Raw genomic sequence first — 23,643 nt, forward strand, 5'->3', positions numbered from 1 at the left:
TCTGTTTTCGTTTGCATTTCCTAGAATTATAGATAAAGGGGACTATAGATTAGCTTGCATTTTCTTGAGTTGAATATAAATAAAATCATACAATATGTACTTAATTTGGTATAACCTCTTTCATTGAGCATAATTATTTTGACACATTCATGTTTTTTGAGTGTAACAGTTCATCCCTTGCTAGTGCTGAGTAGTACTCCATTTATGAACATACCATAATGTATTTATCTACTCACCTGTTGGTCGACATGGACATTGTTTCCAACTTTTCCTCATTGGAAATAAAGCTGCTAGGAATATTGCTGTACACATCTATGTAGGGACATGTGCTTTCTTTTCTCTGGGGTAAATACCTGGAAATGGAATGGCTAGGTCATAGGTAGGTGTATCTTTTTAAGAAATTACAAAAATGTTTTCCAAAATGGTAGTTTCCTTTTACATTTCCACCAGCAGGTGTGAGAGTTCCAGTTCCTTTACATCCTTATCAACACTCGAATATCCAGACTTTTAAATTGTAGCCATTCTAATAGTGTGTGGTGATGTCTCATTGTGGTTTTATTTTGCATTCTCTAATGACATGATGTTGACATCTTTTTTATATGCTTATCTACAGTGGATTTATTTTCTTTGGTGAAACATCTATTCAAATCTTTTGTCCATTTATTATTGGGCTGTTTTTTTATTACTGAGTTCTTTATATATTCTGGATACAAATCCTTTATCAAGTATTATGCTTTACAAAGATTTTCTCCCAGTCTGTGGCTTGGTTTTTTTTCTTTCTCTTAATAGTGTCTTAGGAAGAGTGGAAGTTTTTAATTTTGATGAAGTTCAGTGTATTGTTTTTCTCTTTTATGGATCATGTTTTTGGTATCATATTTAAGAAATTCTTGCCTAACTCAAGTTTTTCTCCTATTTTTTATTCTAAATTGTATACGGATTTTTTTGGTTTTACACTTAGGTCTATGATCCATTTTTCGTTAACTTTGTATATGCCCAAGATTTTTGTTTATTTTTTTTATTCTTTTTTTGTTTGTTTGTTTTTGCATATGGATATCCAATTGTTCGAGCACCATTTGTTGAAAAGACTACCCCTTCTCCACTGAACTGTCTTTGAATATTTGTCAAAAATCTGTTTTCCATCCATGTGTGGGTCTATTTCTGGATGTTCTACTCCATTCTGTTAATTGGTTTGTCTATCTTTACATCAGTACCATAATGTTCTGACTGCCACATTTCAAATCAGCTTGGTCAGCACTGAATTTTTCTGTTATTTCCCAAGGTGGTTTTGGCTATTTTAGGTCTTTTGTATTTCAATGTAAATTTCAGATTCAGCTTAATTTTTACAATTTTGATTGGGATTGCATTGGCTCTATCCATAAATTTGGGGAGGATTGATAGCCTAATAATATTGAATCTTCTGACTCATGTATAAGATATGCCTCTCAATTTATTTAGGTCTTCTTTAGTTGTTCTCAGCAGTGTTTTATAGTTTTCAGTGTATTATAGGTTTTACACATCTTTTTGACAGATTTATCCTGAAATATTTCATATTTTTGATACTAGTGTATTGTTTCACCAATTTCAATTTCTGATTATTTCTATATGATTTGTATCTTGATCTTGTGTTCTTCAACTTTGCTAAACTCATTTATTAGTTGTAGTAACAATTTTATAGATTTTATCAGATTTTCTACGTAGACAACCATGTCATTTGTGAGGAAGGAATTTTTGCTTTCCTTTCCAATACAGATGCCTTTGATTTCTTTTTCTTTCCTTATTGCACTGGCTACAATCTCTACAATGTTGAGTAGAGGTGCTGAGAATGAACATCCTGATCTTAGAGGGAAAGTGTTCAGTCTTTCACATTAAGTATGAAGATAGCTATAGATATTTTGTAGATACTCTATCAGATAAAGGGAATTCCCATCTATTTGTAGTCTGCTGAGAGGTTTTTATCAGGAAAGGATATTGGATTTTTATTAAATGCTTTCTCTGCAGCAATTAAGATAATCATATGGTTTTTTCTTTCTATTTTATTGAATGATTTTCAAATATTAAACCAATTTAGTATTCCTGGCAAAAACCCAACTTTATCTGTTTTATTGTCCATTATAAATATTGTAAGATGTCATAAATTAAAATTTTGTGTAGAGTTTTTGTATCTATGATCACGAGAGATAGTGGTCTATAATGCTGTTTTTCTTTTTCTTGTAACATTTGTCTGGTTTTGTATGAGTGATAAAGAAACTGATTCAGGTCCAGGGAAGTTAAGTAGCATGTCCGTGGTCACACTACTAGTTAGTGGAAGAGTATGTAAAGTCCCCCTAAAGTTTAGAATTTAGAAACTATAAAGGAATAGCAGACCTTTAACCTACCCATCTTCACTCCCCAATCACAAAGTTAAGAAATTAGTTTAACTTGTGACATTGTGAAAAAACATGGATTCTGCACTAAGAGCCAGTTCAGGAGATCTTACATTTAAAAGAAGCATGACCTTGATCAAGTATTCAATATGTTTCAGCTTCAGTTTTCTTATCCCTAAAATTGGGTTATTATTAGGATAAGAGATGGTATACATTTAAAAACATAACAAACTCTCTGGCACATGATTGGTTTTAATAATTACTTATTGTTATGAAGATTTCATTGGGAAGACAGTGATGGGTAAACAGAATTGATAACCAACCCATGTCTGCATTTCTGTGCATCCCACACTCCCAGTAAGATATTCTAAATACTGAGGAAGTACCTCCCTCCCTCCTGCTATTCTCCCTCAAACCTGCTGTGAGAACTCTTGCCTCATCTTTGCTCAGGCCCTTTCTGGTCTTGAAATGCCCCCTCTGCTCACCATCATTTTGTCTAAATCCAATTTAACCATTAAGACCATGAACTAATCTCTCTAATTAGCTGTATCATCTTAGCCTGAACAAAACACAACTTTTGCTCTTCTTTTTTCTTTATGCCTGGAAATTAGTCATGGTGGCTAGAGCGCTAGCAAACTTCTGGTATTTATGATGATGAGACCCACAATCTGATATTAAAGAAGTAGATATCAGGAAGGGACCTGGGTGCTTGGTGACACTGTGGAATCAATATAATGGCCCTGGATCTCCTACCTTCAGATTTCCCATTACAGGAGAGACAAATCCATATTTTCATTAAACTACTGCTATTTGGGTTTCCTGTTGCACTTTATGTCTGGTGTCCTGAATTTGATTGCGAGAATCTCCTGAAAAGGCAAGATTCTGTAACTTTTCTCTTTGTGTAGTTAACATACTTCTGTGCAGACAAAAGTGTACAAGAAACAATTGTTTATAATAAAATCCTAGAAAATGGGAGATTGCTTCAAAAGCCAACTCACTTTTCCTTACAAAAAAACCCCACTCAGTGAAGTGTGATGTAATGGAATAAGCTTTGCACATTCTGTCCCCACTGAAGAAACCATATGCCCAAAGTTCAACATCAATGATCTTTGTTTTCCTACTACAATCCTAGAAAATTCCTAGAAATAAACTAACTGGGATATACCTACCATTTGTAAAAGAGAGCTTTAAAGTGTTAAAGGCAGGAAATGAAGATTTGAATAAATGGTGTGATAGAAAAAGTGTACAATGAGATAGGCCCTGGGTTTTGTTTTCAGCTATTCCCCTAACCAGATACGGGTTTGGGGGCCTTGGTTTGACCATCTGTCTCTGGGCCTTGGGTTGATTGTCTATAAAATGGCATGGATTGGGGGAAGGTGGCCTAGAAGTATAACTTGAATGATAGCTAAATAGCTAAACTCTCTTAAATCTGCAATCATTTGACTTTTGGTGAAAAATGGAAGGAAGTTGAAATAATGTTCAAGTTAATTAATAGATTTAAGTAATATCATTTATAATCCCAATGGGTCACTCTAAAGAAAATAACAAAGTAACAACTAAAATAAATGTGGAAGAAAGTACATTTTTGTAATGAAGGTAATACTGGAGAAGTGGCCTCACCACATATTAAAGTGTCTTATTAAGGAACAGTAGTTATCAAAATGGTCTAACCAAATATTAGGCCAAGGAGATAAAATAGATTGTCTAAATTAATGTGTATTTAATCTATTATATACAAAGGGATATAAAATTATTCAACATATGTCTTGGGAAAAGTGACTATTAATATGGGAAAAATAACCTTAGAGTCTAATGTTTAGATTGATAATTCACTTCAACCAAAATAATTAATTTTTCAGTTAAATGTAGCATCACCTATATTTATATATACATATAAAATAAAACAATATTGCACTTATTCATTTTAGAAGAAAAAGGATTTCAGACAATGGTAATAATAAGAGGAATTACCAATGAACTGATGGTAAGGTTGACCAATTCAGGTACATGAAAATTAAAATACATACGTGCCAACAACAAAATATTAAGGTTCTCCAGAGACACAAAACCGACACAGAGAGGGAGAGAAAGAGAGAAAGAGAGAGAGAGAGGAGAGATTTATTATAAGATGCTGGCTTACATGATTATGGGGGCTAGAGAGCTGCAGGCTAGATACCCAGGAAAGCCCAAGCTATAGTTCAAAGGCCTGAGAGCTGGCGAGCCTTCCAATCTGTGCTTGAAGGCCCGAGACCAAGGTGTGTTCAGAACAGGAAAACACCCATGTCCCGGCACAAGTTGTTCGGCAGAGAGTGAATTCAACCTTCCCTGCCTTTTTGTTCTCTTGAGTTCCTCAATGGACTGGATGATGCCCACCCACTTTTAGGAGGGCCACCCTCTTTACTCGGTTCAATTTAAATGCTAATCTCTTCTAGAACCACTTTCACAGACATACTAGAAATTATGTTTAACCAGTTATCTGGGCATTCTGTGGCCCAGACAAGTTGACACATAAAATTAAACATCATAGTCCCAAACTGGAAAAATAAAAAGGAAAACATAAGGGGAGCATTGTAATAGCCTATAAACATTTATTATTAGGAATATAATGGAAGTGAATATTATCTATATGGGCAATACTCAGGTCTGACTAGACAGGTGGTTAAAGGATATGAGCAGATGGTTTGCATAAGGGAAAATACAAATAGTGAAAACACACTTGGGAAAATGTTTATCTTCCCTAATAATTACAGAATTGTAAATTAAAATAGTCTGACATACTACCTCATGCATATTAAATTATTAATAATAGATTTTTAAAACTAAAGTGAGTAGCACTTCATAGGTTCAGGTATTCTCATACATAGCTTGTAGAAATAATGGTGTAAATTTTCTGGAAATAAATCTGATAACATGGATCAAGGATCATAGAGTGCATTATATCCTTCGAATTGGCAAATCTGCTTTGGAAAGCAAATCCCAAGGAAAAAATTCAATAAGGGGAGACACCCAGTTTTGCAAAGATGATTGTAGTTATGCCTTTCATAATGGTAGAAGAACCCAAGATCATTAACAGTCAGGAAATGCCTAACTACATCTTGACATAGTAATACAATGAAACTTTATATACCCATTAAAACATCAAATATGAAGATTATCTGGACTTACGGAATGATCTATATGAAATAATGTCAAGGGGGAAAATAACACAAAACAGTTGATACCTAAAAATACTAACATATGAAAGTATGCACCATAAAACTGATCTCTCCTGAAGCATTAAATTTTGGAAGAAAATATGTTTTGGTTAAAAGATACTTTTGTACTTTTCAAATAATTATCTTTTAATTTCACAAACACTTCATATTCCTTATAGATAAAATAGAAAATAAGTGTATACACAAAACTTTTTTTGAACACTGTCTCAGAAATCTTTACTGATGATATTTTGATGTATATTCTTTCAATCGTTCTCATATATACTGTAGTTAATATGTTTTAGTTACTTCCCCTTCTCTTTGAACTAGACTCTTGAATTTTTTTTTATTTTTTTTGAAGAATACACTCCCTCTCCCCTTGTCAGTTATGTGATTTGGACAGGGTGATCAGAGCAAGGTTTCTCAGCCTCAGCACCCCAGCCGTTTTGGGCCGCATGAGCCTTCCATGTGTGCTAGAGGGAGGGGAACTGTGGTCCTGTGCATTGCAGGATGTTTAGAGCGTTCTGACCTTCACCCACTAGATGCCAGTAGCATCCGTCTCCAGTTGTGGCATTGCCAGATATCCCCTAGGAGCAAAATCACCCGTGGTTGAGAACCACTGATAGCACACAGATTACTGTATCTTAGAACAATTTAAGCTATTGTTTAGTGTGTTTTAAAATCTCACATAAGAGGCATCATAGTGTTGGTTTGCTTTTACAACTTGATTTTATCATTCAGTATTTTACTTTTTAAAGATTTATTGAGATAGAATGATATCGATCTAGATCATTAATTTTAACTGCTGTATGGAATGCATTATATCAACAAACCAGACAATATCCATTATTCTCCTTAGAGATAGATATTAAGATGTTTTCATTCTTCAGCTATTCCAAAACATACTACGATGCCACCAACAAACAACTTTACACAAACCTCCTTGTTCATGCAAGATTTCTCTAGAGTAGACATCTAGAGAATGGTTGGATCAAAGGATAATGCATCTTCCTCTTTCCTGGGCCTTCCCCTATTGCTCTTCAAAGTGGAGGCACGAACAAGGTATATGACTCTCTATTTCTCCACATCTTCACCAGTATTTAACATTATAAGATTCACTGTTTTTTGCCAATATGATGGGTGCACAATGGAGTTTCATTAATTTTTAATTTTCATTTTCCTGGTTATTAATGGGGTTGAGAGTTTTTTCAGACATTTATTAGCCTCTAAGTTTTTTCTACCTGTGAATTGTATGTATTCTTGTCTCTTTTTGATTGTTACTCATTTTGTTACAACCTCGTTGGAATTCTGTTATTATGCATACTGATTATATGTTGATCGTATGGGTTTGTGATTTTCTCCCATTATGTGGATTGAATTTACTTGGCTCATGGTATCTTTTGTCAAGAAATTTTAATACTTAGGTAATCAAATTTATCTACCTTTATTTTTATAGTTTATGTCCTTTTATTATATTTATAATCACATGTGTGTATGTGTAAAATTTTCCACAAATAGTACATATTATTGTCATCAAATGTATGTATCCTTTCCCAAATGCTTTGCTTACTCTACATTTCGTTTTAAAAGTTTACCTGTCCGGATTTTAAAAATCCATTTTATTTAGTTTAATGGATCTGAACTAATAATGATATTCTCTTAATGCTATCTTCTAAAGCTAACAGTTTTGCTTTTTACATTTAGGTTTTTAGCGATAGCACAAAATTATTTTTTGTATGTAGTGTAAGGTAAGGGTTTAATTTTGTCTTTTTCTACATGGAGGTTCAATTGTCAGACCATTTATTAAGTGTTCATTTGTTAAACCATTTATTAAAAGTCTGTTCTGTTCCATTGGCTTATTTGTCTACCCCTCCAATAAAGATTTGTGGTACCAATACCACACTGTTTCAAAACTAATAATTTTATATTAAGCCTTATTATTTGACAAATATAAATCTCCCTTCTTAAAAATTTATTGGCTATTATTGACTTCATTTATCCAAATGAAATATAAGATCACCTTCTATATGAAATGTTAGTTGCAAAAAAATAACCCTATTGGAATGTTGGCTGGAATTGCATTGAATTTATAAATTAAGGGCCAGACAATTGTTATTTTTGATAATGTTTATTCAAGTAATATAGCACTCCAATTATTTAGGTTTCATTTTCTATTTTCTAGTTTTATTATCAATAAAGGAGCTGCCATCTTTTGTTAAATTTATTCATAGAAACCTTGTAACTTTTGTTGCTATTGTGTATTTGTTGCATATTCTAATTGCTAATTATTTGTTGAATGTTTATTTAGATGCAATTTTAGTATATCAATATTTTATCCAGTAATCTTGCCAAACTCTCTTCTATATTCAAGTTGTCTTGAAGAGTTTCTTGAATTTCCTATGAAAACAATCTTATTCTTACCTCATCTTTCTTTCCGATCCTGTTATCTTTAATTTCTTATTGTGCAGGCTTGGACCTCCAATAAAGATTGAAGAGATGAAATGACTCTAAAGGAAATGCTTCTAACATTTCTCCAATACATATAGTGGTTTTTCTTTGTAGATTTTTAGTAATCTTTACTAGGCTGTAGATGTTCCCTTCAATTCCTAGTTTACTAAGAATTTTTATCATGAATGAGTGTTGAATTTTATTTGTTGGCTTTCCTGTATCTAGTGAGATGATTATATGGCCTTTTTCTTTTACTATGCTAATGATAGTCTTACATTAATAGATTTTCTACTGACGTTAAACCATTGTTGAAAGCTTGAGATCAACCCAGCTTGGTCATGTGGTATATTTTTTACACATTTTTAAGTAGTTTGCCAGTATTTATTTAGGAGTTTCACAATTATATTCAAAACTAAGTTTACTTTGTAATTTTCCTTTCTCATGATCCCATTGCCAGGTTTTAATATCAAACTTATGCTAGCCTCACCAAATGAGCCCAGAAGTCTTCTGTATATTGTTCAAAATCAATTGATGAACTATATATCATAATTTTAATGGCTTCACTGTTGTTTGAATGTAATAATTTAGTTACAAATTGAAGAAGATATTTTGTGTCTAGTTTGTCAGTAATTTTAATTGTGAAGATGGTAAATATTTAATAAAATCAATTTCAAAATAATCTGTTATTTTCTGATCTATCTGGTTCTGTTCCCATATCACAGAGGTTTCCTGGCCAAATTGGTATGACTGGCACTTACTTTTTTTATTAAGGTTTAGTTCCCCCTCCAGAGGACTGACATACCTACTGCTCTGAAGATTGGCATCATTTCAGATATCATGGGTTGGCCCAGGGAACTTTGGGTTGGTCTTTGATTTTCTGAGCCATCTTTTCTCTGTCTCCAGACTATGCTAATTTGTTTTCTTTCATTAAAATGTTAAAGCTTTTTTTGCCTCGTGCTTCTCTGAGTCTTCTGCTTTCTGAGGCTAATCTAAATTTGTTTCCATGTTCCTTAAGGGAGTCAGCCCTTATTTGATACTCAAGAATGATCCAAAGAGCTGAATTCTGACTCATGGTAATTTCCCTGTTGGTCCCTCCCTCAGCTCACAGTTTCGGGACAGCCTCCACTGGCTTTTTGTTATATCTTTAAAAGCCTCAAGCCAGTCCTTAAAATCCAAATGTCACCCTCCTAGGATTGAGGAATATTTCCATACAGAAAGAGGTCTAGATTTTCCTTCAGTTGCATTTTAATTTCATTGGGTCAACTGAACAAGGCTTTCAGAGGAAACATCATTTGTGTCGTTGAGCACCTTCAGCACTTTCTTCAAAATCGTGGTGGCAAATCTGTGAACATATTTACAGGGCCTGGTGAATCTTCTCTCTCCAGATGGCTTGCCACAACAAGCTAATCCCACTTCATGTTACTGGTAATTGAATTCTCCCCTGAGAAGGAAATTGTATGAGATCCATGCACATTTGATGTATGGATATTTCTAAACAGCCTGACTTGGAAAAGATTAAAACAGCCTTGTATTCCCAATCCCTCAGACCTCCTCACCGGCAGGACCCAGATTTTAATCTGCTCCAGGTGGCAAAACTCAGGAAGGCTTATAGCTCTCAGCATCTTCAATTAATGCCAAGTGTAATCATGGTTGGCAGAGTGCAGGGTGTGCTGGCATGTTTAAGGGATGGGCACAGAACCTTTCTGCCAAGTCCTTAGTGTACTATCTTTTGGACTGCACTTCTTATAATCAAAAGCTACTATGATTAATGAGCTACAGACAATGGGTAATCCCTACACTTAAAAATTAGGACGTGGGGAAAAGAAAGAGCAAATTATTCGACACACTCTTGGGTTTCTTGACCTCAAAAGCTTTGTGCAAAGCCTTTCTTTTAGGCCCTTTGCCATGCAGACAGCTGAGTCTGATTGAGCTGTGTTTTATCTGCATGTGTGAGAGTTTGCTGCTCTGCATCAGTGAGTGCATTTGTTTCAATTTTGCTCATGAGCCCAGAGGCATTTGGAATTGGCTAAATTTAAAAGTAAAACAAAAGCATCAAAACATTAGATTTGGGGAATAATCACATAACTGGACTCCTCTTTGCGTGTCTGATTGGCTTCTGGTCCATGCAAGGCAATCTGAAGCAAGATGTTTCCAGCGCTTGTTACAGGGACAAGTCTGCATTGAAAACTGTGACCCCTTTGACACCAACTTAATTTCAGCAAGTCATAAAAGTCCAATTTATACTCCAGAACTGAAAAGGAAATGCTAACTCAGAAAAAAACTATAGATTGAATGAATGTTTTTCTTTAATTTGATGGCTATTTCAAAGTTAAAAAAGTGAAGCTATCTAAGTTCCACTGGAAAAACAAGGAAATCAAGTTACAAAGCAGATGAAGGGGAGACTAGTTCTTTATTTAATGACACTATAGGAACATTACCAAAATGATGGGGAAAGAATCACCTCTAGAAACTATCATGGATTTACAACATTTTTTATATAGGTAATAACTTGGTTTTTATGACTATCAAGAGAACATGAGAGAACAAGAAAATAGTTTTAATACGTTTTGACTAACGTAAAAAAAAACAACTTAGTAAATCCTTGACATTTCTCTCAATTTTATAAATCACTAAAGCTTGTACTTAAATTAAGTTTTATTAGTCATTGTAAAATGGTGCATTACTTTGTTACACATTGTTTTTAAAAGCTGGAGAAATAGAATCTTAATTCTATGTTATCACACGTGGCATAAGAGTCTTTGTAATGACTGTTTCATGAGACTCTCCAGGAGTAGGGTGCATTGCAAATCTCCTGGTTCCACAGTTTATAGACAGACATAGCAAAGCACGTGGAAGTTAAGTCACTGGTGTTCATGTTACAACAGCAGCGATGGAATTGTTACTTTTTAAAATGTATTAATTTTAGAGGGAGAGGAAGGAGAAGGGAGAGAGAGAATGAAAGAGAGAAAAACAGTGATTTGTTGTTCCACTTATTTATGTATTCACTGGTTGATTCTTGTATGTGCCCTGACCAGGATTGAATCCCCAACCTTGGGGTATCAGGATGATGCTCTAACCGACTGAGCCCCTGGGCTAGTGATGGAATTAAATCTGAGACATTATCTGTGAAAGAGAAATTTGCCTCCATACATGAAGCCCAAAGTCCCTCAAGTATTTTGGCAGAGAAGAGCTGTGGAAAGGAGAGGGAGAGTCTGTGCCTGGGTCTCAATTCTGTCCCATTGGATGTCGCCTGCCCCTTTGGATGTTGGAACTATCAACGTCCTTTCTCTTGTTCCCCTGTAAACAACAAAAGAATGTACTGGGTTTCTCTTAGCATCGCCTGGGAAGAATGACAGTTTTTAAAGAATGTAATGCAGGAGGAAAATCAAATGGAAACAAACTGAGAACTAAGCCTTCACTATCCTGTCCCATCTGATTTTACTGAGCCCAGATTCCCCTTCCTCCCCAGCTTCCTTCCACATAACCTCTTTCAATGTGCCCTCTGCAACTCTTCCCACCATAAACAAACTCCCACTTTGAGGCTCGGGTTACTTATGTCCACAATACTGATGACCTGTTCCACAGTCCTGCCATCTGTCAACCTTCGGGTCACCCTCCCACATTCACTGAGGACATTAGCACCTGGCTTATTGTCCTTCTCTCCAGCCCAAATGCTGGATGACCTCGGAGTTCATGTAGAGGACTGTTTGACACCCTAATGGCAGGTCTGTTTGGCTCCACTGTTGGCCTTTTAAAGTTATACCTCTTTATTTTTTTATTGATTGTTCTAGAGATTACCACACAGGGCCTTCACTTATCAGTCTACTATACCAATTCCAATAAAAAATATTGAACTATATCCACCCACTTAGCACCCTCTCACTTTGTGCTATTATTGTTATACACCTTCCACATGCACTAGAGGGGTAGGCAAAAGTAGGTTTAGAGTTGTTCGTATGGAAATAATACAATAATTAATAATAATACAAGAGTAAACTGTTCTGAGTACTCACAACTGTAAACCTACTTTGGCCCACCCCTGTATACACCTTACAACACATAGTTTTATTTTTTCTTTTGTCAATTTACCAGTAAAGAAAAATTTAAAAACAAACAAACAAAAAAGGAATTTTTTATTTACCATTTCTGGTATTCTTCATTCTTGTGCATCACTTTGAATTTCCAACTCATATTATTTCCCTTAATCCTGAAGAACATTCTTTAATATTTATTGTAGGTCAAGCCTGCTGGCAACAGTCTCTCAAGTTCTGTTTTTGAAAATCTCCTTTTTCATCTTCATTTTTTAAAGGTATTTCTACTAGTTATAGAATTCTAGGTTGACGATCCTCCCCCAACACACACACACTCACACACCAGCACATTAAAAATGTCATCCCATTTTGCATTGTGTCTTATGGAAGTCAACAATCATTTTTATTCTTGTTTATGCAATGTGATCCTCCTGTCACCCTCACCTGCTAATTTTAAGGCTTGGTTTTTAGCATCGTTACTATGCTATGCCTAGATGTAGTTATCACTGTTTATTCTACTTGAGGTTTGTTGAGATTCTTGAATCTTTGGGTTAAAGTTTTTCTCAAGATTGGAAATATTTGTGCCATTAAGTCTTCAATTTTTTTTCTGCCTCATTCTTTCTCTTTCCTCTTGACTCATTATGTGTATATTAGATTACTTGATGCAGTCCCACAGGTCACTGAGGTTCTGTTAATGTTAACTTAAAAACTCCTTTCTCTCTCTCTCTGCTCCTGTTTTGAAGTTTCTATTGTTTTCAAGTCTTTGTGCCATGTGTAATCTAATGTTAAAGCAATACAGCGTAATTTATATTTTAGATATTTTATTTTTCAGATCTATAGTTTCCAGTTAGTTCCCTTTTTTATAGTTTTCCTTTCTAGGCTGCTATTCCATATCTGTTAATTTTTTAAGTTCATTTTTTTCTTTAAATCTTTGAACAAATTAATAATATGTCTTCTAAAGCTCCATCTAATAATTCCAACATGTGTCATCTTTGGATCAGTTCCTATTAACATTTTTTCTCCAGATTGGGGGTCACCTTTTCCTGCTTTGTATCACATCTAGTGATTTAAAAAAAATTATATGCTTTGAAAATGCTACTTAGTGCTAAATTTCTATGTTTTTCTTTTCTTTTTTTTATAAATATATCTTTATTGATTTCAGAGAGAGGAAAGGAGAGGGAGAGAGAGAGAGAGAAATATCAATGATGAGAGAGAGTCATTGATTGGCTGCCTCCTGCACGCCCCCTACTGGGAATTGAGCCCGAAACCCAGGCATGTGCCCTGACTGGGAATCGAACCCTGATCGCCTGGATCCTAGGTCAACGCTCAACCACCGAGCCATGCCTGGCCGGGGTCTATGTTTTTCTGTAAAGAATGTTGGGTTTACCTTTAGTATTCAGTTGATTTGCCCATGGACCTGTTTGAACCTGCTGAAACTTATTTTAGGTTTTGTTACAACAGTTGCTGGGTCATCCTTGCTTTAGATGTGGCCTTCCTGGATGCTCAGCTGAATGCCCGAGGACTTCAGCAAGTTCTCTCCACTCAGGCCAGTTGGAACTGCAATATCTTCCAGCCCTGCTTGGCTTCTGGAAACTCTGTTCTGCTTAAACCCTCCAGTAGCTGTTCTCTGCCCAACAGGGTCTTACCTTGCACCTACACAATTTAGTCTTCAGCCAAAGACTCCAGGGGACCTTTTGAAAATCCAAGATTTCTAGAGCTCCTTATCTGTGTAACTTCCTCCCCTGTAAGTGTCCTGTCCCTCAAATTCTACCCACTTTAACATCCTTGAACCCAATCTCTGTCTCCTCAGCCCAGTGAGACCACTGCTGTCTGTATGGGCTCCATTTTTCTGCGCTGTAGTTTAGAAAGGGCCCCCTAGAGGAGTCCAGGGTGAATGTGCTGTCTCCTTTTCTTCAAAGATCATAACCCTGTGCTGTCTGCTGTCTGCTGCCCAAAAGCAGTTGCTCCATATATTTTGCCCAGTCTTGTCATTTTTACGCTGGGAGGGTGAATCTGATACTTGTCACTTCATCATGACCAGAAACAAAAGTCAGCTCAGGGTGGTTTTTTTTTTTGAAATATAAACCTTCATGTTTGGGGGAAGGAAAGCTATACTTTCATTTGTTCATTTGTTTTCCTAAGGTGGAACTAAAAAATTTCTGCTCTTTCATTTTTCTCTCCTTCCCTCTTCCCTATATCCAGTTCCTTCTTTTTAAAATTCTCCTTAATAGGGGTGCCTAAAGTTTGCTTATATGCAAACTGGAATTTTGGCAACTAAAGTAAATTACAGTAGTAAATTTGCATATACTAGAACTTTACTTAAGGGGAATAAGAGAGTGGTTTATGTATAGGAAGCATATAAACAGCTAGGTTTAGAAATCCCAGGTAAACATAGCTTGCAGAAAGCTTGTTTATCTTATTTTCATCCCATTTCCATGTTCACATCCATATAAACAATTTAATTTCTCACTGTTCAAGAGTAGCCTCAAAACCACGTCTTTTACTCAGAGAAGGCCAAAGGACCCCAATTCGAGCTTCCTAGGCTCCCTGAGCTTTTCAGTTCATTTTCTAGTCAAGGAAAGCACCTGGATCCCAAGTGAACAGCAGGACTTCTATGGTTTATATTTTGAATCTGACCACAGTTACAGTGAAATTTCACCTTCAAAGCTTCCACACCACCACCAAGCTAGAGGGTAGTCAACCCATTATAGGTTTAAAACGTGAAATGTTTTAAAGATGCAATCAGCTTCACGTTCCTAATAACGAACTTGTGCACATAGTATAACAAGAGATAATCTTCAACGCTATGCAAGCACTGTGTTGAATGTTAGAGTAGAAGGGTCCTTAGAAGTCACCAGATTCGAGCTCTTCATCTTCATTTTAGTCCAGTGAGTCCCAAGAGGCGGATGTTTCCCCCAACCTCACACACATAAAGGGCCAGAAGCGGGTTGTCTTCTCAACTTTAGTGTAGATTCTTCATGCTTCACTATGCAAGTGAAAGATTCACTCATTCTGGTCCCCATGTCTTATTAGAAGTAGATCTGTTTTTCAATGAGCTCTGGTCACTGAAGAGCCCAGTAGGAGGGCCTGGTGACATAGAAATGGCTAAAATGATCAGATCTATTTTGTCTTGAATATACTGGTGTATTCCAATTTTCTTAATTCTTGGTTTATTGCTCTAAAGTCCCATGTTTTAATTGAACATACTCGTTTTTGTTATAATGAATGCATGCATTTTATTTAAAAGTATCCATTTCACACATACGTATCTTAGCTGAATAAGCCCGTCACTACAGCCTCTTTTGATTATATTTTATCTCATTCTCTTTATTTGCCCAGATTTGTCTGGGTTTTGGGATGACTGAATTGCAAACTAAAAAGCAGAACCTTACACACCATTTCTCTGAAAGTCAAGTTCACATAAATCTAGTAATTATCCACATGGAGTATCATCTATTTTTATACCTTTGTAAATAAATAATGTTCGCTTCAATAAAAAAAATCACCTGCTTCTTGATTATTTATAATTTTATAGAACTTCATATGTTCAAATAATGAGTTAAAGAAGCATCATCTATATACTCTCAATACTATAACTGTCACCTCATTTGAGGATGTAATTAAACAAGTATTTAGTAAGTGCTTGTGAAAAGTCATAAAATCACAGACAGGATATTATTCCTACCCTCATGTGTCTCACCAAGGTGGGCAGTCAAGGTGTAAATCCTCGTGAATGAAAACATAATTGTGGATAGTCCGGAACATTGGGAAAGTCAGGGATAGTTTTACAGAAGTGATATTGAAGGTAGGTATGGAAAGAGTATTTGTGAAGTTAAAGGGAAAGCATCCATAGCAAGAGGAGCAGAGCAAGCAGAGAGAGAAGCAGGCTGTCTGTGGGGCCTACTGTAGGCGAGATAATAAATAAGAACGAATGATACCTGGCAGTCCATGCATCCCAGGCACTGCCCCGATCCTCTGCATACTTGACCTTATTTAACTCCCCAATGATGAGGCAGTGGTTGTCATCTGACTCCAATAGGAAATAGATATGATTCCTGTCCTTCTTTCAGAGATAAATAAATTTAAGTTCCCAGAGGGAAGTGACTTGCCACAGGTCCATAGCCAAAAGCGGTGGCAGTAGTGATTAGAATTTGATATTCCCAATGCTTGATATTCCATTTCTTGTGTTCTTAACCACTGTGCTCTAACACTGATTCGACAGGGGATCAGATGTGATATTTTGTCTATTTTTCTTAACTGCGTGAGCCTATGGGACTGATTCCCACTTAAGGTTTTACAAATAGCACTAACCTTATATACTTTCACCCGCCCTGTAAACCAGGCTGTGAAGACTTGTGCTTGTGTAATATCACATTTCAGTTTCCATTCAGTGCAGTTTCTTAAATTCAGCCTCACCCCAGTTTCTACCCTTGGGTCTGGCCTCTGACCTATATTATTTGGAGATAACTATTTAGTTCTGGATACATTTTTTTCATTGCCATGATTATAATAACTTCTAATTTTGAATTTCTTACTTCCATTTCCTAGAAGAGGGGAGATTTGAAACAGATCTTGAAGAGGTCAAGTTGAGGGAGCAAATGAGCAGGAAGCAAAACCCTCATCAAGCCCTGGGTGTTGGACCTGCTACGTGAAAAATGCTCTCGCTGGCATAAAATTTCACAAATCTGCATCTAGGTTAATATGTGATGGGTAGGTGGTCAGAACTTCTCACAGCCCAAGTATAATGTGGCTTTAGCAGGACACTACTGTTCTGCCTTATTCTGCTCTGAGATATGATCACATCTGAATTTCTACCTGTCTGTTGCAGGCTTGTCACATTAAATATAAACAAAGGCCATTGAACATTCAGATGAGATATATGAGGCTAATAAGATCCCCAAAGAAAAGTGTTGCCAGAGCAACCAGTATTTCATTAGTCTTTAAAAGGCAATAGATTGGTTAATATTTTAACTCACTAATCTTGTGAATATTTACTCATGGAATCAACATTTTCCAGTTATCACATGAAGAGTAAGAACCCCTTTTCTGTTAGAATATCCATGTGGTTTAATAATAAGTCAGCAACATTTTTTGAGTGCCCCACTGCACTGAGACAGATATTTACATTCAATAGTTGACATAAAATGCTTGCATTCACTAGGGTGTGTTAGGCTAACCCTTCAAAGGAAAGTTCTGTTTTTTAGTTTTCTAACTAGATTTTAGCCATTGACCAAACTGTATAAGTCAAAGTTTTTGACACACCACACACACACACACACACACACACACACACACCACTAACGAGAAGCTTTAGTCATGCTGCATATTAATTAATTTCTCCCTGAGGACCACTCCATTAATCATAACATACTAATGCCTGACAAATCAAACCAGCTGAAGGTTCTTCTGGGGCCATGAAGTAATATTTTCCTGGGTTGTAGGCATGATGCATAAGGAGCTTTTTTTTGTAGAGCTAAGGGATAGTGTGGCTCGCAAACAATGAAAGAGCAAACCCCGGTACTTACACGGTGATAAACAATGGAAGTCTGGAGGATCACCGGTACCAGTGTGTTTCCTTTTCTTCTTCAGAGGCAGCTTTTTAGGAGTTACTCTTTCTGAGAAGAGCGAAACCACATTCTAGTTCTTTCCCTGAGGACTTTATTTTAGGCCAGTTATTGATCAGACCAAATGTGTTCCAGAATAAGACATAAGCAAACTCTGCCTTCTGTTTCTTTAATTTAACTCTCTCCTTTTCTCCAAGATAATTACTTATAGAAATAGAAGTGCCTATGAGAAGGGGACACTTGCCTCTGATCCCCTAGCTGGGGGCTTCACAAACTGGAGCAAAGAGTGGTGAGAGAATTTTTAAGAATACTTGACGTGAATTCTCCTGAGTTTGAGGCATACAAGCACCTGGGAGCTGTTGCCAATTTTTGGTCTAGAGCATCCTGCAGGAGGGTCTCCTGAAGTACTCCCCACCAGTAAGTCTTGAACCATAGGAGCTGCCTGGGAAGAAGTGGGGTACAGGCCCACTCCAGCCAACTTCTTTGTGCTTCATTAGAGAAGGAAAAGTATCCTAGCTAGTCCCATGGCTCCGCATGAAGGAGCGTGGCACCCAGATGAAGGAGAGGAGCTGTGGGGCTTCCCTAGAGGCCACTGAGCCAAATGATGGGTCTCCATTCTGAGAAAGGCTCAGGACTGTGGACTCCTGGGGAGGCTGGAGGGAGATTAGACTACTGTTCTGAGGGGTCTTCACGGACCAAGAGGACTGGGATGAAGCTGAACACCGTCCAATGAAAGGGCTTAAACCACCCATGTGGCACCCACCCCATCAGTCTAGGTCAGCAATTTTCAATGTTTTTCATCTCATGGCACACCAAAATTCTGCAGCACACCAAAAAATATATTTTTGGTCCATCTGACAAAAAAATATAGATATAATTTTGATTCACTCACACCAATGGCTGTTGTTGTGTTGACTGCTGTCATTTTGTTATTTGACAATCTAAGGAAAAAGAGGTCAGTGTCCCTGACTAAATAGCTAGGTATTGCATGTTTTAAAAATTCTGCCGCATGCTGGTTGAAAATCCCTGGTCTAGGTGACTAGTTTTAGACCAAACCAAAGGCTGGTTAGAGAGCTGTCATTCTGACTTCTATGCCACATGCCAAATTTATCTGCTCACTTGCACTTGGATGAATATCCAGCTATATATAGTTTTATTGCAAGGTATTCAAACATCAGTTCCTGAAAAACATTTCATTAGCGTAACTGCTACTTATCAAGTGCTGTGAGCCCAGGACTGTCGTGGTGCTTCCCCAGCCTTCCTCTACCCCCCACCAGCAGCAGCTAGACCCAGGAGTGGAGCCAGCAGCCCCTTCCACCCCAGCCACACCCAACGTGCTAGAGTGGGAGAAAGAATGAACCAGCACACCATACCCCAGACTCCAAGCCTCGGCCCCCAAACCGAGCCTGTACTGGGCACAGAAGGAGCTTTGAATTTAACCGACTATGTTTTTATAACTGAAAGTAACTGGAAATTATGGATTCTGCCTCAGATACCATTAGGAGAAAGGAAAAAGTCATGTTATAGAGCACCGCTGAAAGTTGTGGTTGTGGGGAAAGTAATATCTTTATATCCTCAAAGAATTGAAATTCCTTGGTAAATAATTTACATGTTTAATTCATTTTAGAAAGATTGCCATCCAAGGTGGTGGATTTTTTTTCTAAGTTTGGGGTTTTAAAGAAGCAAAGTTGTTCTATCTAGAAAATTAATTTATGAGTTACTAACATTTTTTCAGACATATGAATTATTAGCATACTTTCTATTTAATCTCTTGTCTTCAAAAATACAGGGAAATTACTGCAATCTGGGATAGATATTGTCATAAGTGGAAGAAATTTCTTACATAGAAGACATCTTGTCTCTTTAAAGACGAAGGAAGTGCCACTTCTCCTCGCCTGTGCTCAGTGCCTGGGAACAGATGCAGTTCCAGATGCTGACCTCATGGGTAAAATGCACGCCTGTATCTTACAGACTCACCTGGAGAGCCTGTCCCCGTGTGTCAGGAGAAGAGGAAGTAGAGCTGATGGAAAAGTACAGAACAAGACACGGATAATCCATTCCCCTTTTGTCTCCTATGAGTTCCTTTGTTTTAGTAAAGAGATTTAATCATCTTAAGTCACCACCACCAAGACCAAAGTAAAAATAGACAACTTCCAATGATATTAGCATATTAGTTACAATGTCTGAGTCTATTTTTGATGGTCATTTGATAAAACTCTCATCTCGGTTTTGTAGCATTTTTTTCATAGTTTGCATTTTATCTTTGATAGTTGGGGATTTCGAATTAAAAACAATCTTTTCTTATATTGAACCTTTAAAAATAAGGAATTGACATCACCTTTATGTGGCTTTAGGAACAAATGAATATAATTTTATTTTGTGTACCCATTTTAAAAAATGAGAACAAATAAATACAATTTTATTTTATTTTAAAATGAGTATACTAAGTAAAATTGTATTCATTGCCACTGCTCTGCTTTCGACTTTGTCATGTGTGCAAAGGATGGTGAGAAAGGACAGATGCAGTGAGCTGGGCAAAAAAGAAGAAACTGTGACAAATGAACACATGAATGGGTTCCTCAGATTAATCTCTGACTTGCTGATCAAGAGATTGGACTTGAGAAGGGCTGTAATAAATGAGGGCCCACTCACACATACTGATTCCTGAGCTCCCAAAGTCAATCGGCTCTCCAGGATGTAGGCTGGTTTTGAATCCAGAGATGAAGAGTGTGCCTGTGGACTGCGGAGACTCAGGAGGGTACTTAAGAGGACGGGCATGGCCTTTATGGCGAGGAAGGTAAAAACCAAGAAAGCATAATGTTAAATCGCCTCACCTTCACACAGCACATTGTGATCTTCATCGATCTCCTATTAATTCTCATGCCAGCTGTGGAGTCTGTTTTACTACTTTATAGGAGGCAAGTGACTGACTCAAGGTCATCTAACTGGAACCACCACCCAAACACAGGTCTTCTGGCTCCTTTCCCTGATGGGCTCAACTGGAAGGGTGAGGTTAACCCAACGTGGCCAAGGTATCTCCCGCAGGAATGTACGTGCCAGAAACTTCTTTCAACCCAAGAATTGAGAAAAGTTTTACTTCAGATGAATTGTATGTTTTGTTTTCATGAACAGTATAAATTTTGCATTTCTCCTATTTTTCTTTGCCTACTGAAAAACCCAGTGCCCAATTTCTGGCTTAATCTCCAATTTTGGAAATTGCATAAGATCTTCTGCAATTGGTCATATCTTTCCATTTCACCTATATCATCCCTCATCCTGACTTTTTATTCACATTTCCTTATTTTAAAGTGACGTGCATGTTATAAGCCTCTTCAAATTATTTATGAAACAAGGTAGGATATAAATATATAAACAGAAAAGGGAAATATGTGACATTTGACAGCTTTAGGTTTCTGGAGACAGAGCTGTCATTCTGAGTCCTACAAACAACACCTAACTATCCATCTTTCTGCCTGTGCTTGGATGAATAACCAGCTATAAATAGTGATGCTTTGAAGCATCCAAGCGCCGGCACCTGACAAACATTTCATTATAACAACTGCTTTTTATTGAGTGCTGTGAGCACAGTGCTGCTGTCGCTGAAAGATAGGCTCACGTTCTCTGGGTTCAGACTGAGGAAATCCCCACTGGGAAGAGGTATAAGTCTGGACTTTCCAAATAATCACCCCATGGGGGGAAGGAACACTCATTGAACAGTCATTTCATCTATAGATTCTCATGAATCTTCTGCTCCCAGTTCCGCCCAGTCTGCGCCCTGAGGATGCCCAGCTCAGAGCTCCGTTCGTTCCTTCCTGAGGTTCCTTCTCTGCCCTCCCTCCCCTCAGTTCTGATGCTTGGGGCCCCATACTTCATAATCTCATTAGACTGTGACATATACAGTCTTGGAACTCCAGGAAAACATGGCCATTACCCTAAAAACCCAATCCCACCATAATATATAAAGCACATGATACATGTTAAATATGTTGAACAACATAAAATTTAACTGTGAAATAACATGACAGAATTTTTAACACACACCAGAACTTATGCCCACAATTGAACTTGGAGGTGTTCATTCTGTCATTTTTAAAAAACACACACAATCCAATCACGAAGAGTCCCACCTAGACAGTTATAGAGGTGGTCCTTGGTGTCTCGTTGCCATCACTAACTGGGACAGTGGAAACTCATCAATGAATGATATTGGGTCTAAGTTCTTTGCTGAGGGTGTCAAATCATCAAGACCCTTGCTGCAGAGCTCATGGTTAAGGGCATCTTCCTGATACAAAGGACTCAGCTAAAGCTGCAGCCTGAGCATATAATTACACATTAATTATGCATATAATTACTTATTAGCCCATTTGTATTGTCAATCTACAAATCTAGGGTCCAGTGAGTGAATGGAGAGTCGTTTTGATACAGATATATGTAGAATTATTTGCTGTCTCCTTTTCAATTTAAATATCCTGTGCTAAAATGGGCAATTTAGTATGATAAAGCTATCATGCACTTCTGAATCTCTTTATTTGTTTTTGAATTGTTGCATTTAGATTATAACTCCTTACTTTCATTCTTTATCCCAGACATCTTAGAGATTCTGCTGACTTTGGATATATGTAGCGTACAGAATAAGAGAAAAAATAGTTGAATGTACCTTTATTTGGCTCAAATGCCCTCAGTGTGGCGGCAGCTGCCTTTGGGAAGCGAGCTGTTTCTGAATTTACTGTTTTCCTGGCTTCTAGTGATAATCCCTCCGGGCCATGAAGAAGGCTGAAATGGAAATTCCATAGGTTATTAATGAAGAGGCTTAAATTGAGAAATTCTCAAAAATGCATATCTTCTTCATTTATAAGTCAAGATAGTAGTTACCTTTTCAGGAGTGATTGGTATCTGCTGTGTTTCTTGCTACACAAATGTTGGGAAAGAAAGAGTCCAGCTAGACTAAGTGGGCGATTTCTTCAGATTCTAAGTCAGTGGTTCTCAAAGGGTGGCTCCAGCCATCAGAGTCAGTACAACCTGGGAAGTTATTACAAATGCTGATGTTCAGGTTTTACCCCAGGCGTACGAATCAGGAACTCTGAGAGCCATGCACAGTTATCGCCAGAATACAGGTGCTTTTGCTGCCCGCTGAGCTTGGAGAGCCACTGCTCTGTCTGTCCAGTGGGAGGGCAAATGTCATGCATAAAACCATGTTATCAGAGCAGTGGACACACTTTAGCTACTTGTACCAGAATATATTCCAGTTTAGCTAATGCAAGGTAGTCGTTAATGGGTGGAACATTGGGAATTACTTTTTTTTTTTTAAGTGGCTTGTGGTTTTGCAAGCATAACTCCTTGGCCTTAGTTAATGGTGTCAGTAATTACTTAAGTGTTTATAATTAGACAACGATGTCAAGAAATTGGGTGGTCAGTAGCCAGTCTTCTGGAGAGTCGCCTGAACACAGGCACTGCCCACAGCTGATTACCCTGCATAACCCAGGGCACATCAAAGACAAACAACTGGGTCTTGGGGGGCACATTACTTCTTGAGCGGCAGTAAACTCAATACATCCAATCCAGTCTCCTGTCTTTCATGTTCTTTAAACATAGCCTCTATGGCTCTCGTTTTAAATATATGTCCATGTCTAAATTTTACAGTGGTTTCTGTAAAATTGTGACAAGAACTTTATATAAAAATAAGTGCTGGCATGTACACACACACACACACACACACACACACACACATATATATATATATATATATATTTGGCATCGACATTCTTCACTGCTCTTTCTGGGCTTTACCCTCCAGGAGTAGCCACAGCAGTGTGTATACACAACCTGACCAGGAGGAACTTTCCTCGTCTTGAGCTTCCTTCTATTAATGAGATGGGAACTGCCAAGAAAAAGTTGGTGCCAGGATATCGCAGTCCCTGCCTGCCTGCCCTCAGTTTCTCCCTGTGCCTAGAGCAGCCGCCACCACCCTGCCCAACTTCCTCTACTACATGTGCGGGAACTGTTGTTTTTTCTTGGGAAATGTCACCATTCCTCTTAATTTCTC

Source organism: Miniopterus schreibersii (genome assembly GCF_964146895.1).
Source record: "Miniopterus schreibersii genome assembly, chromosome: 1".
NCBI classification, from domain to species: domain Eukaryota; kingdom Metazoa; phylum Chordata; class Mammalia; order Chiroptera; family Miniopteridae; genus Miniopterus; species Miniopterus schreibersii.